The sequence below is a fragment of the Semicossyphus pulcher genome, unplaced genomic scaffold (genome assembly GCF_022749685.1).
Source record: "Semicossyphus pulcher isolate SPU_LCO1_2020_fin unplaced genomic scaffold, fSemPul1.0.p SCAF_1, whole genome shotgun sequence".
Taxonomy (NCBI): domain Eukaryota; kingdom Metazoa; phylum Chordata; class Actinopteri; order Labriformes; family Labridae; genus Semicossyphus; species Semicossyphus pulcher.
The window spans coordinates 18,088,865-18,107,683 of record NW_027211603.1 but is presented as its reverse complement, the minus strand read 5'-3'; positions in this window follow the sequence as shown (position 1 = coordinate 18,107,683).

Genomic DNA, 18,819 nt, shown 5'->3' with positions numbered 1-18,819 from the left:
AGCTGTGACTTGACTTTGACATTGAGAATCATCACATTTTTAAGTTTCTCCGGCTTAAAAAATCAAGTGATTGTTTCTGTCCATTGATTGAGATACAATAAAAGGTCATTCTTCGTACTTTGAATTATGCCAACTTGCTTCAATGTGAACAAATGTTGGCATAAATATAGGGTGGATGATATTAGTGTTCAGCATGGTCATGCATCAAACTGAAGCTAGACAAAGGATTGTGACAGGAATGACCAAAATCCATTTTTAAACCTATTTAATGCTCCATCTACCAACATTTCCTCCTGTATTGGAGGTAATGTTTAATCCAACGCTCAATATTGCCCTAATGCAACAGGCGGTGAAACGAGAACATAATAACTGGCACATCTGTGAAGATGCATGTTCTGCATCTTAGGCTCTCTCATTGGCATTTTATTTAAGCCTCATTGATTTGCCTTTTCAAAATTAACCCTGGTTCTGTATTTCATGAAAACTTGTTACTTGTTGCATACAAGTAGAAGTCCGATGTGTATCGCAAAAACAGGAAATGTGTTAAACTGGTCATCACCGTCGAGAACAGAGAGAATGAGATTTGTTGGATGGAAGTGTGGACACCATCCGAGCAGCAGAGGGCGCTATACTCTCATTCTTTCACACGACTCTAATAATAATACAATCTGTGGACTTACCTCCATGAGGGTAAGGCAACATTTTTTTTTCTCTCTAGAGGGCAACTTCTTTTATTTTTCTATAGACTTCTGACTTTTGAATCCATATCAACTTTCTCCTCATTCAGGGGCAGAGATGATCCAGCTCCTCTGAGGGAGAAGATTTCAGGAACACTTCTATGTAACAGGCGAGGTGATGTACAGCAGGGTATCACGGAAGATTCTGGTCCATCCGTCTCATTTTATCTGAAATCTCGACAAGTGCCTTAACTCATCCCATCTAAAGGAAATCTAAGTTTTTTTCCCCCCCCGCTAAACATTAATTCAAACAGAGCTACAAGTTTAGACACTTTTACTACAGTGAGAACAAATCAGTTTTAAGTCTAACTTTCAATATCAGACGCCATTGTTTCTTGGCCTATGAAGCATGTATTGTAGTGTTTTTCTATCTAAAATAACATCTTAAGAGTTTTTACTAATAATGATGGTATACATAAAAAAAGAATGAGCGTTTCCTCATTGTTTTGTCAACCCTGAGAACGCACTTGCACACCATAAGCAATGTGTTCACCTGGCAAACACTCCTTGCATATCAATCATTCGTCTGTGACATGCAATAAACCATGTGTGAGCCATGACAGAGGAGGTAAAGCTGATACTTAAATGATTACACTCAATATGTTTTCCTACACATGTGTACACAACACTGTTCTTATGCATTCTGGCCTGAAGGGTTTCTGCTTTACTAACACTAGAGGGCGCCATATTCAGACGTTTAAAAAATCTATAGGCTATATTGGCTCTAAATATTTAAAAAAAAAAAATTACAAGTAATTTGCGCATGCTCATCATACAAGTTAATTCATTAACTATTGCCTGACTTTGTTTTTTAAAATAATATCATATATTCCTAAGACTTAAATGGAAATAACCCCAACAGCTTAACGACATTAGCCACAAGACTTTAACATGCTGCGCAGTTCGGCTATGGAAAATGTCGAAATAAATCTCATTCAATAGAAGAACAGTTACTATTCCTTACAGAGACACAGCTAAACGATGCGAGCTACGTTTGAATATTTGAAAATAATTTACAGTGAACCGAAGACCATACTTTCTGTATGCAGTATGTGCCACACACCCCCAAAACAGCACACACACTCACAGGTCGTATGTGATTGGTTCCCAGCAACCTGCCGTCGTTGTGACGTTATCATAGCCGGGTGGGAGGATGAGACGTTTAGAAAAAAAAGGCAGAGAGGAGGTGAGAGGAGACCACTGGAGGCTGAGTGAGGGGACACAGAGCATCCTCACGAGCTCGGACAAACATTTAGGCCATCCTGCTTGTCTGAAGGCGCGTGAACCTGGAAGAATCCCTTCTGAACACGGATACAACACACAATTCAACAAGGATACCTCACCCTCCACAGCTACCCGCGGACACGCAGCCTCGAGGAGGACGGTGTGGGATTTATCGATCCGATCCACGCGCGCTCACCTGTTTGTCAGAGCGAGGCTGTGCAGAAACTCGCGTGTCCTCGTGCATTTCTGGAGCCTGAATGATGCTACAGACCCTCTCGCTGCCTCATGTGGATGTTTTTAGTCTCCGTGGGTGCACGAGACGTGTTGGAGGATGTGAAAGTGAGTGTTTTAGCTTCAGTGTTTAGTTTGCACAGGTCAGAGCTGATCACATCATTTACAAACGTGTTTGAATGAAATGCATCTCATTGTCAGCCTGCAGATTCACGGGCATAATGTTAGACATGTTTTAGGAACAGGGTGTTACAGACAGTTTGTACTCATTTAACTGTGTTGCATTCAAGTCTTATGTTTAAGACAGGGCTCATTGTCCAAGCCACAACCAAAAGATAAGTCATATAGGCTACTCTGTCATATTTGTCAGAATAAACCGCACATGGAGTGAATACATCAGCTCTGCATTAACCTGTTTGACAAAGTCAACGTTATTTTAGTTTATGAACATGAAGCTATAACACAGGCCTGTTTTGTTTAAACAAGAGCCCCTTTATTGAGTCAGTAACTTCACACCTTTAATGTGAGATTTCTTTTTGTGCTGCTTAACTCAGACTGACTGTAGACACAGTCTCTAGTCTGTTGAATCTTCAGTGTTTTATTTTATTAAAGGTTCTGTTAATTAATATGTGTGAGAATTTTCTCCCACATATACAAAGAAAGTGACGCACGCCTTGTCTGTACATCTACTCCCCAATTAAAACATCTGACGTCAGACGCACTGACAAAGAAAAGCGTGAGTTCATCACGAGGTTATTATTAGTTTACTTATAAATTATAGAATGACAATAATACAATTCATGTATTATAGGAAGTGTTGGTTGTTTGTTTCAAATCTTAAGAAAAGCATTTTGAGGAATAAAACTACACATAAGTGTCAGGATTCAACATCTCAGTGACGTAATAAAATGATATCAACGATATTAATGCAGCATTGTGTTGTTGTAAAAACAGAACATGAAATATTCAGTTTAATAAATAAGGCAAGGCATAAGCAGTCATGTGTCTGCACATTTAAGTGTGTGAAGTTATGTGTTAGTAAAATAGTTACCAAAGAGAACAATATCCTGTGCAGATGATTAATGCTAAAGCTTCTTAAAGACAAAGGAGTTTTCTGGGTGGATATCAGAAGAAGTCTGAAGAAGAGTTTAGACATTTAGACATTAAGGCCAAAAGACATGTCATATATGATAATAAGTATAAGCCCCTTAAAGTGGCGATGTAATGTGCAACGAGAGCTGGCAAAATGCTTAAAACAGCCACAATCAGCAGCTACATTACTTTTCTCACATAGTTATAAGCTGCCAGCTGTATTTGTCTGAAAGAGGAATTCATTGAAATCAGTCCAGAGAGTGCAAAAAGTTTTCTAAACAAACAAAAGGGTGTTAATTAAGTGTTTAGATGAAATAAAACATATTTTATTGAACAAAAGCTGGTCTGAAAAAAATCTTTTTTTCAGTTTTTAAAAACCCAAGTTTCCAACTGAAGTCAGTGCAGTGCTTTTATAATAATAATAATAATAATAATAATAATAATAATATTTATACTTTTCTTTGTTTCCAGGGTTCCTCAGACGTACCTTTCCCTGTCACAGCAAACAGTGGAGCCTGTTCCTGTCTTTGGTTATCTAGCTGTATGAGTGTTAATCGTCCGTCATAAAGCTAGATAACCGAAAGTAGGAATGACCTCCGAACTCTCTGCTCCCTGCACGAAAGAGACCAAGGCCAAGGAGAAACAAAGACACAAGAGGACACGATGTCTTAACAGGTGGGTTATGAATTTATCTGAACGTTAAGGCTTTGGAGGTTCCATCGCCACAGTAAGAAGAGCAACAACTGGTGGCTTTATGGTATCAAAAAAACATCCCATGTCCAGCTTTGTGTTTGTGAGGAATATTCTGTTAAAGTATCATTTAGATCTTTGAATTAAGACTGATCAGACAAAATGAACAATTTACTCAAAATAGATCCATGTCTTTTTTTTTTCAGTGTCTGAAAGACGCCTGTGCTCAGTACATTTTACACGTTTCTAAATATCAATTATTTACACACATCCAGTCAGCTCAATTTAAAGGCCAGAAAGTAAAACTCTGTTGTTTTTCTCTATGTGAGATTACAGAGATGAACCTTTCTGTGTGACCTCAGAGAAGAATTATGAAAATCAATCACACACTTCTTCTTTTTGAGATGTTTTTTTTTTAAGTTTAAAAGCCAGAAGGAATCCCTGCTGTAATACCTGCCCTGCGTGCCTGATACTGTTCCTTTACATGTCAGCCCTCTCGTACACTTGTCCACACACTAAAGTCTCTGAAACAATTACATTCAGTTCCCTCTCCTTTGTTAACCCTTACATGCATTAGATATAATATTTTAACTTCCATCATAGATTAAAATACCAACAATGCTCTTCATGATGTCGTTACATCCCTTCTTTAAATAAATGAATTAAAACAGATGCCGTCCAACTCTTGGTGCAGCAGAATGATGTGTGTGGCTCTATACGTGCTAAACTTGGAGATTTTTGGTCAGATCCACTTTATATTTTGTATCAGTTCATTATCACCCAGTCTGCAGGTTCACATCCACTCTTTGTCTCACACAGTATCTCCAGCCCCTGTCATGCAGATTCACATTCACGTTAAATATCTGACAAAAGCTTTTCTTTATAATTTAAACTAAATATTTTTTAATCAAACAAAATACAACATTTAAATGTGAATAAAACCAAATATTTTAATGTAATGTAATTATGTTGCAGTTAGAAAGTAATGTCACACTTTGCATGTGATAGAAATATGATAAAGCGTTCTCCTAGACTGAACCAGCCACCTCTGTGCTGCGTTAAGTGTGACAGAGAGGCCTTCTCCAGCAGACATGTCGGATCATCACCGTGTGTGTATGGAGGCCATCTTGACGGCGTCTCCTGCTGCCTGTAAAATGGTTGTTGGCACAAAGCGGCAGCATTAATTGCTCCTTCGTCAGCCCTCAATCGTTAATCAGTCTGTCTTTATACCTAAAGTCTCTCTACACGTCTCCTCTGTGCTGTGAGCTGCAGCTGATCAGTCAGGTCACATGACTGACACATTTAAATATCAGTCAGTGAGGCAGTGTTCTCGCAATACTGTAAATAAATAGGAGAATGAATAAGTTAGTGTTTTAGTGGTCGATCGTATTTGTTTTCATAAAGCAGCTGGAACATTCCTGAACACCTGACACCTCTGATATCTCTTTTATCACGCCAGTCTGAACATAAGTTATAATGCAGGTGAACTTTGAATTCATTATTAGACCTATTATACTTAAAATTATATCTGGAATTTAAATCATGGGTCTACAAGTCAAAGTCACTTTAAAGTAGGTAAAGCACGTCACATAAAATATATATATTGCACTCACAAATATGTCTTTTTCATAAGTCTGGACATATTGGTATATATGGTATATTAGATTAAAAGCTGAGTACATGTGACCATGTCTCGGTTATTCTACCAACATTTAAAAAAAGGGGAAATAAGAGGAAAAAAATGATTCTGATTTTTAAAAAGTTTATATTTATATTTATACATAATAACACTGTTATGAACAATATTGTTTTAGAAATATGCTTCTGAATATTTCTGTTTTAATGTTCCTTTAAAAATATTTTTTTAACTGAATAGTTCAAAATATTCTTTACGTACATTTACAGATATTATTAGAATAATAACTATTGGGGGAAAATTGTCATTTGAGGTTTTAAGCTGTACAAAAAAATATTTAATTTAAGGATTAAAACTGTTTTAAAAATGTAGTAGATGAAGAAGCCCCATTAGGCCTCAAATAAGGCCCTTTGATGAAGCACCTTACCTGAACCTGACAGGCCTTTAATCTCCTGCTCTGGTTACATCTAAACAATCTAATAGCCTAACCAATCATCATGTATTATTTTGTAAGTTTAAATTATATTATATTATATTATATTATAAGATAGAACTACATGTACCTTTAAAGAAAAATGTGAAGACATATTTTTGTATTTTTCTTGCTAAATCTCCGTCAAAGCGCTGAGAAACAGAGAGAAACACTGAAACGCCTTTTCGTTAAAGAATTCCTAAACACGAGTTGTAATGAAGAAGTCAGAGCTCAGACTGCAGAGACAGGCCTGTATAAGGCCGGAGACCTTAATAATAAGGATTCATAAAAAAAACACACTGAACCCCCTCTCTCTCAGTTCGTCAGTTTTATTAGTTTCCCCTCCCTCCTTCTTGCGTTACGTCATCACATATTTTTGTATTGTAAATGACATATACAGGTGTACATTAGGTCCTTTAGGGCGCTTAGTTGTGTCAGATGGACCTACAGTTAAATATGTATCGCGAAAAAGAATAGCCCTGTGTTATGTACAGTAGGCCTACAGGCTGCAGATGATGCAGAAGTGTTGTTACTTACGGACAGAGGCCTGTTTATCCGCAGTGTTGTGAGAATAAAATGTGCTGCAAACGGAAACGCTTCATGCACAAAGTCTTTATATCAAAGTGTTTATATCCGACATTAGCCTCTCTGTTTCTCTGTTTCTCTCCCGGCACATCGCTTCTGTGGGATAAAGCAGCGCTGCTAAGAAAAAAAAAACACAACAAAAAACCACGCAGGGTGTCGGTAAAAGCTGTAAAATAAAGGAAACAATGACGCTGTGCAGTCGGTAATGAAGAGCAGCAGACAGGCTGCTTATTAACATAATTGCATAGAAACGAGGAGCAGAGAGGATTTAAAGGCGCAGCAGCACCAGCAGCTCACCTGCGGGTCTGCACGAAAACACACACACACACACGTACACATCAATATTTACATTATAGAAGCGAAAAATACAGTTTTGTATTTTATTATTTTTTAAATTAAAGATGATGTGCGTAAGTTATACGTCATGACATCATTAAAGCTGGAGGCCTACATTAAAACAAGAGAAATCTACTATAAGCTCATGGAAGTATTAATTTGTCCACAAAGCAGGGCTGTTAAACAGGGTTTTGGAGATCAAATGCACCCTGCCACCCCAACCCACCTGCACTGAAACAATTTGACCAGACTTAAAAAATGTTAGTATACATTTCCTGTTTAATTTGCCCTTTTTTTTTTTGACATAAAGAATTTTCTTTACAAGCATTCTCAAGATTCCCCAGATTTGAATTTAGGGGGACATGCTGAATGAATTATTAATTGTAATTAATTGGTAGTTTAAAGGTCACATTTAATTTATCTGATGATTGAATACGACCATGTTGGGGACATTTTTCATTTGAAAATATTTATTCCCCAGGCAGAAGGCCAAAAATATTCTCCATTTCCAGATAAAAATGAATGACTTTAGTGAATCCCTGTTGTTTTATTTCCAGCATTTGTCCTTATATGTAATAATATGATATATTAACCAATTCTGCAAGGAGATACCACAATTGATAGTTTAAACTATCGGAAACAGTATAAGTCGTTGTCCTCACAACGGTTTTAATGGTTAGTGCCAGGGCTTGAAAAATAAAAGGGGAACTGTCCCTTTATTAGACACGAGGCTGTAATTACAGCAGCAGCTGGGGGAGGGGCGGGTGTGAAGCTGATGATATGAGCTCATACAGGAACACACTGTATGATACCAGCACAGAGCTCGTGTGTAAATCAGCTTTATTAGCATGTTTAAAATATGTATTTTAGTCTTGAATCAATTTTTTATGTGTGTATAGATTTGAATTTATATCATCCAAACCTGAGACCAGATTTTAACCATAAGTTAAGAAATTTAGCTCATCTTTAGAGTATAAAGATAATTTAAAGACAAAAGGCAGAGCGATATTAGGAGACATATTAATTGTTCTCACTCAACTTCCTGCAAAAACTATTTGAGGGAAAAAAAAGAGTCCCATTTAACAACATATTAAAGAGCAAACACAAAGTGACCTGCAGCTTGCACACACCTGCACACCTTTAAAGGCCGCAGACTCGGCGCACTGGGCTGCAGGTTGCTGCTGTGCTCTGCAGCTGCAGCAGACCCTGTTAGTAAACACAGGTCCAAATTATCATTCTGATCCTGGCGTCGCTCCACAATGGCTGCTTTGTGAAAGGAGCACTTGACAAAGGTCTGCCACCTCTCGTTCCCAGCGTTGTATATGTGTGTGTGTGTGTGTGTGTGTGTGAGAGAGAGAGTGCGCCGCAGTAAACCTATGAGGGTATGATGTGGGAACGTCGCACAGACCAGACAGTGGCAGATGCCGGCATTAACTCTGCAGCCATGAGAGTGTCTCCTGGAAAAGTTTCCCCTTTGTCTTCATACCGCTTTATGTCTGAGTGACTCTCTCACAGCCAGAGTGTGTGGTCTCATGCCAGGACTAATGTTAGTGAAAAACACTGACGCTGTATGTCAAATTTGGATCCTATCTTGAATATCTTGAATCTGTAAACTCCCTGAGCATCCATCAATATTACATTTTTTGTGAGCAAGGCGAGCAGAAAGAAGACATACTGTCCTCCTTCAAATGTGAGAAAACACACTTAGACTTGGTGCTTTTGTAAAATTTAAACGTGATGCTTTAGTTGAAACACTAAAACACTAATGACCCTTGACCTCATGTCTCAGAACCAGAACCCGTGCAGACCTTCAGCTCTACTGAAGGTGAATCTTTATATGTTTTAACGTCCCTGCCACCCTGCAGCTGCAATCCCGTCTTAATCTGGGATACACGCGATTATCCTGCCACGGCTTGTTCTTGGCTTTGTAGCAGCGACAGGGGACCTTTCACCGCTGCTTTTTTTCCCATGGTCCACTGAGTCTGAGCGGCTAAGACCCCTGATGTGGGCCCTTCGCCTTTCAGCGGCTTTAGGGCCGGAGCAGACACGTCACACACACACCGACCCCGAGGCAGAGAGACGGAGATACACACGCTGACTGATGAACATATCAGGCGTGTTGTGAGTTAGCTGCAGCTGTCAGATGGTCCTGATGTGATCTGTTTGCCTGCTGAGTGACTTCATAAGAGAGACATCAGAAGATAATGATTGTGCAAGAGGTCAAAAGTAAATGCCCCAATAGTATCTGTCATGTGATGTTAAGGGAAATAAAGAAATGAGGTGCTATAGAAGTGGTGGTATTTAGGTTAACTTTTGGTAACTTTTGTGTTATTTCTTGTTAGATTCTTTACTTTATTATAAAGAACAATTAATAACAATGTAATTGCAAGGACTTTTTGTCCTTTTCATTTATTTATTTTGAAAAAAGTGTTACTTTTAGGTCCAATTTCTGATCCTAAACTCCCACAAATCAGTATAAACTCATAATAATTTAACATGTCAAACGTATGAAAGTGTTGTGGGAACTGAATATCTCTCAGGAGTGGATTTCCATTCTGTCTCGCCGCTCGTTCAGACTGTCAGTCAAGTTCAAGTTCACAGAGGTGGAAATGTCTCGACTCTTCATTCACGTCTGCCGTCCCTCCCCCCAAAATTCCCCCCTCCCTCCCCCTGTGCTCTGACTGCATGGCGTTACTATGACAGAGGGGCTGTGGCGTTGTTATGGCGACAGGCAGGACGGCCCAGCTATGTGCTGCTGAAAAGGACAAACTGTCAGAGACTCAGGTCCCCCCAACAGCTGGGCACAGGGACCCCCCACACACCCCCCCTACACCCAGGCCTTTCAGACAGCACCCAGACCCTGGGAACACCGAGAATTTCACATTCATCATTCTCACACACACACACACACACACACACACACACACACACACTGCAACTCTCTCGACCTCCCAAACTGAATCTTAACTTTTATGTCCATCCTAACATCACTCTTCACCTTCACGTCCAGCTGACTTTCTCCGACACACACACACACACACACACACACACACACACACACACTCTTTGTCACCTTGCTTCACTGCCCACCTGTGTTGTGTAATCAAGCAAAGGATTTCAAAATAAAACACGAAAACTGAAATGAAAAGAAAAACAGTGAAGATGAGCTCACTCTCAAACTGAGTCACTGTTTGTGTGTGTGTGTGTGTGTGGGAGAGAGAGATTTTGTTGTTAAGATCTCATTCAACTTTGAGCATGAAAGGCGGATCATTTGCATAAACTGCATGCTGTCTGTCTGAGGGGGTTTTGGGGGGAGGCAGCGACACTGAGAAAAGATATGAGGGAACATGAAAAAGAAAAAAGCAGCAGGAAGAAAGAGGAGGTTTGAATCAGGGAGAGGGTGAAAATTGGCAAAGAAAGGGTCTTACCATGTCTCCCAGTGGGATTAAATTGTCCAGAAACCTCTTTATATAATTTGGTGAATCTGGCAGCGGCATGGCCGCGGGGCTGATCTCACTTCGAGCTCCCGCCTGAACATCATCACAGGAGAGTTGAGATGATGCAACCAGTTCAAGACGAGCGTTAATGTTTGGAGACGTCACTCCATCTGACTGCACAGAAACTAACGTCCTGTGTTTATGTTGAACGACAGAACTGAGTGCGATTACTTATGTTGTTCTTTCTTTGTGTTTTTAGAAAAGGACCATCGGGATGCTGAGGCCACAACTCTGTGCTGCATCATCAGTGTGCTTTGTCACATGGACTCACATGGATTTCAGGGTGTCTGCCTCTGTGCAGTGAAGAAAAGGCCTTTTCAAACGTACACACATGTAACTAAATAGAGTTCAAACCACAGCTGATCACTGAAAAAGTCAATAACAGGAGTTGTGGTTGTGAAAAAGAGAAAGTATTCAGATGAACTGGTCCTTATGCTTTCTTTATTTTTAATGTGATCTATGAGCCGTGATCATCATGTCAAAGTAATATTGAGTTTTTGTCCTGCAAGTTGATTTTATTTGTATGTAGATTATTTTTTTAAGACGTTAAAAATAAAATTTGAAATGATGTACAGTTTTTAAAGTCTGCTTAATTTATTTGTATGGAATTGTGGCATTTGAGATGATGAAAGCAAGCGTGTGAAAATGATTTGTTCTTTACACAATAAAAGAAATGTGACGAAATATGATGAGTGTGTTTTTATTCACTATGTTCAACAGTTTAGAAAAGCTGCTCTCTGTCTGGACCTGATGGAAATATCTCAGGTAAAAACATTACAAATTAAAGCAAACCAAGAAAAGTGAAGGAAAGCTGGGAAGGCCTGAGCTTAAATTATTGAGAGCTCTGTAAGAGTGTTGAGATGTAGATGTCCTTCCCTCCTGACTTTAATGAACTGTGTCAAAACGATGAAATCATTGTGAAAATGTTGCTGGATTGTGGGTCACATTTGTCTCTGCAAATCCTCTAAAAAAGTGAAGTCATAATTTTCATTCGACAGAAATTATACTAAAACAATACAACTGATTAAATAACACAGTCCTGTCTAATATAAGTTATTCACCTTAGTTTTATCAAGAGACTAATAATTGAATAGTTAATAATCTGAAAGAAAAGTGTTAAAGACCACCTGTTGCTTTCACCGACATGTAATAAACTTGACCCTCAGACGCCTTCACGCAGCCTGTCTGTGTCGTCTGGATTAGTGACCTGCCTCCCACAATGTGGAGACCTCATGTCCGCAGAGTGTCGACCTGCTGCTGGACAGAAGGGGTCACGACCTTTCACTCTCCTGGGACACAAGTTGACCCGGCACAAGCCCACAGACAAGCTTGTGGTCCTCTAACCTTGTAATGTCCTGACAGGTCACACCGTGGTGTATTAAAGTCAACATAAGGGCATTTATTCATACTCTCTAACAGGCCATTGTTTTATTTCTGTCTCTCATAAAAATAAGAAAGACAAAATTTGCAGGCCCTTTTACAGGGTCAAGGCTCAGTTTGTCTCTCTATTTTTCCTATTTTATCTCAAAAAGTCATGTTTATAAATGTTTATATTTACTATCAGGAACATTTGAACCTGAAGGCACCTTTCTTGGTGTGAGAAAAGTCTAAACTCTGAATGCAACATTATGTTTAAACAGCCTGTTTAATTAACACTCCCTGCAGTTTCTAATGATAGCGTGTCCCATAAAGAAATGGTGGTCGAAGCCTGGCACGGAGGAAGCCCCGATCTCAACACACATATTTATCACTCATGACCACATGTGAGCATCACAGTCTGTTGTAAGGCTGGATCTTACAGCTGTTATAATCTCCACTGACACAATCAATGAATCATTCCTCATTATCTGTGAGATGTTCACAATCAGTCTGTGAAAATGATGCATGTGAGAGTGTGTCGCACAGAGTTGACTGGTGGAGCTGCTGGCTGCAGGTGTCCTCTCTCACGGCACTCAGTGTACATTCATTCATTCATTCATTCTGCTCTTGTCAGCAGATAAAGATAGATGTTTATTGTGGCAGAAGTCTCTGGAGGTGTGTTAAGCGGAGAATTAACTTTTTAGACACACTTAATGCGCTGGTTTTAAAGGTGTATAAAATAATGCTTACCGCAGCATCACATGTGTTATGTCGTTCAAGCTAAAATCTGAGTGATAGGTGATGTTTTCCATGATAAAGGGCTGAATTTAATATTTATTGTTTATAAGAGCTTTCTGATTAGTAGGTGAGACGTTCAGGGGTCCCTCAGACGTGGCAGCTCTGCCTCATGAATGACGAGCAGGCAGCTGTAGAGCAGCTCGGTGTCTGCGGAGGCCTGAAGATGATGGTCCCGTCATTTATATCTTCCAACTGAGTGAGCTTTAGGCCTTGTACTCTGCGTTTGCATAAGAATAGAATCAGGTCCTGTGAACTTCCCCAACCTATTGACCCGGCTCCCCAGACATGAATAGCTCTGCTTTGAGACTCCCCAGCCTCTCAAACAGGCTCTAAGCATGCCTTAAGTCCCAATCATGGTAATTTAATATATCTTAAGCCCCTGGCTGTTTTGCTGGAGCCCCTCTGCAGTTTGTTTTAGGCATTCTCTGCTTCTCACCTCATCAGCACTGCTCCTTATTGGGCAGGTTTAAGGAGCTGCTGCGGCTCTACAAGGTCTCTTTCAGCAGCTTAATAAGCCGCGATGCCACATCATTAGGAAAAAGTTCTTTCTCTTTTATTATTCACTCCTTTGATTTAGAAGAAAGATGAAAACCTCACTCGGTCTGAGACAACACTGAGGCTGGTGGCAGACCTGCTCAGGAGGGTCTCATCAGTGAATTCATTGTAAAATAACTATATTGACATCATGTAGAGAGAATCTGACACAAACAGCTAGACATGTTGCGGGGGGCGTTTTCTTTCTCGCTTGGAAAGAAAAATAATGATTAATATTTTGAGTGATTAACAGGACGTTAAAAGAAAGCATAACAAGAAGTTAGGGTTAATGTAAGGACTGTATTGTAGTTGTATTTCTGACACTTGCCTGCTTTATTTGGGCATATTAGTAATGAAGCAACATTGTTTTACAGACTTGTTCTGTTTTATAATATCTTTATTAAAATATGTTTAAATAACATTTATTCATTGTTTTCTGCCTGTACCCATTTTTTCTTAAGAAAGAAAGTTGCTAAAATTCTGCATTCTGAAAAGCACCTCCAGTTAGACAACCTCTCTTATCTCTGTGTGGGGTTTCTGACAGAACTGTACTCCTTGCCTCTCATAATAGTAATATAATGACATAGAAGCACTGTGATGCCTACAGGCTGACTTAAAGCAAACACAACTAATATCTCCATGAGAAATACAAGGCACTAAGTAATATTATAACATATCAGAGAAGAACAAAACTCTATATTTTAAGGTCTAAATACTGGAAATTGTAGGTTTCACTTAGAAAAAGCCTGTTCCTCTCTGTTGTGTGGCTTCTTTACAGTTCTCGCACCAGTTTCTGGCTGTGACAGCTTATATATATTTTTACCCACAGAACCAGATGCAGGCCTGTACTTGCATTTAACTGACGCATCATTTGCTGAAATACACAATTAATGTTGTCCAAAAAATGGCACAGGGCTCTTGGTAAATATTAATTCTCCAATGATCATGTCAGTACAAGTTGTTGATAAAGGGATTTTATATTTTTATGTCCTTGCTGACTCATTGTTTCCATTAATGGTAAAAGCAAGAAGAACTCCAGAAGTTTAATATCATATTTATACATTATTAATGAGTAGGATGTGTTCTTGATTCATTTGTAACTGTTTTTTTTAATTCAAAGTGTGTTGATTATTATCAATATTTTGTTACTACAAATGAACATTTCTCCTTTTTTAACCTCTACACTGCAGCGATAAAAAACTGCATGGACAACATGAAGCTGGAGTTTTAGAGTGTGAAAGAGGAAAAAAGTGATTCTGTATTCATAAATTGTTTTTTAAACCACCAAAATCACCAGTTACCGCTGAGCATAATGTGTCCCTTTTCTCTTTATTATTGTCATTGAGAAATGTGTGACAGTTTGGAAAGAGTTCACACTCACAGACATTGTTGTAACATCAGAGTCATTAGAGTTTTTTCATCATGGAGCCTGAATAAGTCAGAGTCACTGTCACTGTGGCACCACCTACTGGAAATAAAACACTGTGTGCCCTCACTTCAAGCTATTTTATTGCCATTTTACCTGCATTTACCTCCTTGTGCATGCATAACAAACACAGAGAATGCCTAAACACAACTGACACCATCTTAACATCATGTTTGCTTGTGCCTTCAAAACAGACAGAAGTTTATCAAATCTTTCTTAACACACACCTTTTATTTCTTAATATTTGCTTGATGGATTGCAGCCTACAGGTAATATATGAGAATGAAAGGAGACAAATTATCATAACAAAAGTATAATTACATTTTTGTTCACATATGAATTAAATGACCCTTAAAAAGACACAAAAAAGGTGTCTGTTAAAATTACATTTTCACAATTGACCTACAACTTGTTTTATATACAGTTTTATCTTCTCTATATTTTCCTATGTTATGTTTGCAATCGGTATGGTCTTTTATTTTGAAGGCGGAGTTTTGATAATACCTGCCGCCAAACCGGATATAAAAAAATGGCGGTGAATCGGCGTCATACCGAGTGATGGGGGAAGTGCGCCGTCATGCACCTGCTGCACACTTGAGCAGGTATGAACCACTGTTATCTTTGAGATTGTTAATGATGTTCTGAAAGGTGCATTTGTGTATTTGTTTGTTTGAGTGGCATATGTATAGAAATGCTATCCTGCTAATAAACTGGAAACAGCTAAATTACCTAGCCTTCTGTTATTGACCTTCGGTAGCCACAATCTCTTAACTGTTTAGCTAGATGGTGCAAACTTAAACGTTTCTTAATCTACATTTAAATAGGCAACCATTAACTCTGTTCTTTTTAGACACTTTACACTTTTACTTTGTGTGAGGATGTTGCAAAATGGAAATGGATATGCGCAGTTTTATGTGTGTTCGTTTCTGTTGTGTTTTCCACGTAGGTTACAGTGTGTTTGTTAAATGAAGTCGCTGCATAAAAGGAAATCATAAACCATGAATATAAGAGTCGACCGTCTCTAGCTGGAGATGCTACGATTAATCAAGTACGGAGGTATGTATAGATTAAAGCTGTTTGTAAAATAATGTTAAATGTTGTTGAAAAGGTTCTCCTATTATTTTTTCTAAATAAAAGTTTAAGTGAATAATTTTTAAAGGAATTATTTTTCTAATAATTGGGTGCTGAGGTCTGTGACTTACATTTAAAAACAACAGGAGATGGCCCAAAGTGCTTTACATGTAAACATGATTGGAGAAATAATACAATAAAGCAATTATACATAATGTTATAAAACAGTAATAACTCTACAACTATAATACTTATCGTATTAGTTCTGGTGTTTCTATGTTCTCCAAAATTTTGTGACATTAATCATCTTGTCAGAACTTTTTTTGTAAATGAGACGATGCATCTTAAGGAGCTTATCATGCAAACAATAACTCATACATACAGGCAAAGCACTTTCAACCGTCCATCCCATGTCCTCAATGCAGTGCTTTGTTTCAGTCCACCGTGAGCCCTGATGAGATGGAGGATGGGGCACACATGCACATTTTCCCAAACACGGAGCTGAGACCGGTGCTGAAACAAGGACCTCATCAAAGTTTCAGCTCGGCAGATTCATAAACCCCCGAGAGGAGAAATTTGTACAAGACAACAAAGCTCACATTTGTTTCTCTTCCCTTCACGTCCCAATCAAAGCGTCTAGTTAACACGGGTTCCTTTCAGATAGTGGAGATCAAATAGTAGCAATTATCTATGCAAACTCTGATGAGGTGGAATACCGAGCATTCATGGCTGCACATTCGACAATAATCTCAGTCCCTGGCCCGATTCACTGCATAACCAGAGCTTAGAGAGGCCCGCTCTGCAGAAAAACTAATGATCTCTAATGAAGCTCCATTCAGTGATCCAGGCCGTGCCAAAGAATCTACAGAGCTGACACACACACATCCTTTCACACATAAATACATCTCAGGGTAGTTCCTAAAAGTTATTTAAAGTCACTTTGGATTCGCTTTAATGTTTGTAGATTTATTGGGTGAGAGAAAATATTAGATCATCTGGACCCACTAGTTACGCAGAGAGATGTTAAGTAGCCGGCTGAGAGTTTGTTCAGTCATGTTTAAAGTGCAGGATTGTTCCTTTCTCTGCTCTTCCGTTTTAACAACCACGCCACGTCTCTGCTGCGTTTTAGCCAAACCAGGAGGTCGTATGTGTGCTTTAGCTCTGAACATGCACAGTAGGAACAGTTTCTAGCCGTGCCAGCTTTCTAGGGATGGAAATGTCTGTCCGTGCAGCAGCTTTGGTCAATAACAATAGTTACATTTTGTTCTGACATTCATTGTCCAAAGAGGATGAATGTTACTGATTTTGAGTTGGCCTGACTTTTTATCAAGTGCCACCTTTGGTTGTTTTGATAACTATCTGATGCATTTACATGTATTTAAGTTTACACAATCAGGAGCCTCTTAGGATGAAATTTACTGACTTAAGCTGTACTTTTGCTTAGTGCTCATTAGCAAATGACATACTTATACCCCTTTCCCACCTTATTTTAGTGTGTTGACTCAGGTTTGTCATTGCCTCTGTTCCCATTGCCAGTGAAGTATACTCCTGTCGGTCTCTTTTCTGCTGCATCACCGTCTGACTTCACAAACACGCCCGAAACAGGGTTAGTAAACAGTGAAGATGTTATGTCGAGGTTATGTCCTTATAGTCCGTTTATCAAACTCAGGGCGACAAATTTGGAACGATGTTCAAGCGCTGCTCGGACAGAGAGGAGCCGAATTTGTAGCTGAGATGACAAGGAGTCGCAGAAGTTACCAAAGGAGCATAGCATCGTACCGGAAAGGGGTTGGAGATTAGCGTGTTGACACGGGTTTTGTGTTCCCATCAATGCCGATCGGAGCCAAGGCGATAATTACCCAGGTCTACTGCAGAGTCATCTGACCCGGGTCTGAATACCGGTTGTAGCCTTTCCCACAAAGCAAATAAGCTGGGTGTTAGTGGGTTTTTTAACCAGTGGGAAAACAGCTTTACATGCTAAACTAAGATATTGAACATGGTGAACATTTTGCGGGGTAAACATTGAGCATCTTGACCTATATTGAGGCCATGCTTGCATGAGCATCTTGTTCATTTGTCATTTTTTTTAATTAAATAGGCAAACTATGATGGTTATTATTTACTAGTGAAAATTCAGCATGTTCACATTAAAAATAAGATATAATCAGTTTTGTCCCCTTGGACTGCAGACTGTGTCAAGTTCAAGTTTACTTCTTTCGACTCAGCATCAACACATCCGTACAACTGAAGGAATATTGATTTAGGATCACATTAATTAAAGTGACAAAACATCTATGGAAAAACAATGCAGAAAACCAAAAACATAAATCATCTTAATTCGTGCAATAAGATATCTTAACATGTTCACATGTAGTACACATAGCTAGATAAAGATATAAAGTATACAGCCCACTGCTTGGGAGCAAGTCGTACTTTCAAGAGCAGTGATGGACTTACTCACAGATGCTGCTAAAGTTGTATCACTTATAATGTATTATAAATATTCTAATTCAAAGATGCCACTGCAAGAGGTTTTTTGCTAATTGGGAAATAATATGCATCATAAATACAAACTTATTTAATTTATTAATAACAGTTTAAAAAATATATATACATGCAAAATCCTCCCACATACACACGTGCACAAGAGATAAAACCAGAGTCCCTGTGCCTGCGAGGCCGGGAGGAACGAGGCTGGATTTCATGAGGAGAGCACACAATCACAGGGCCACAGTGTGTCTCTGTGTCCGGGCCGGGCGGTGTGTGCACGTCAGGTTTTGTGCGGCTCTGACGAGATGTGACAGCCCAGCTCGCACTCAAAGATCCACGAATTTGGTCCATTTTTCTGCCTTTTCCATTTACAATGCTTCAGTGGAGATTTCTTTATTTCAGAATGGACAATGGTCTCTTTCTTTCTCATTCCCAACATCTCCCTCTCTTTTTGCTTCACACACACATATACACACACACACACACACGCTCACACACATATACGAACACACACACACATACACAAAGCCTCACTGGCAGACGCACGCACACTTGCTTGCTGTCATGCTCATTTTGATGGTAATTAATGACATCACCACTGCGTGCGGGTGCATGGTGTGTGAGTGTGTGTGTGTGTGTGT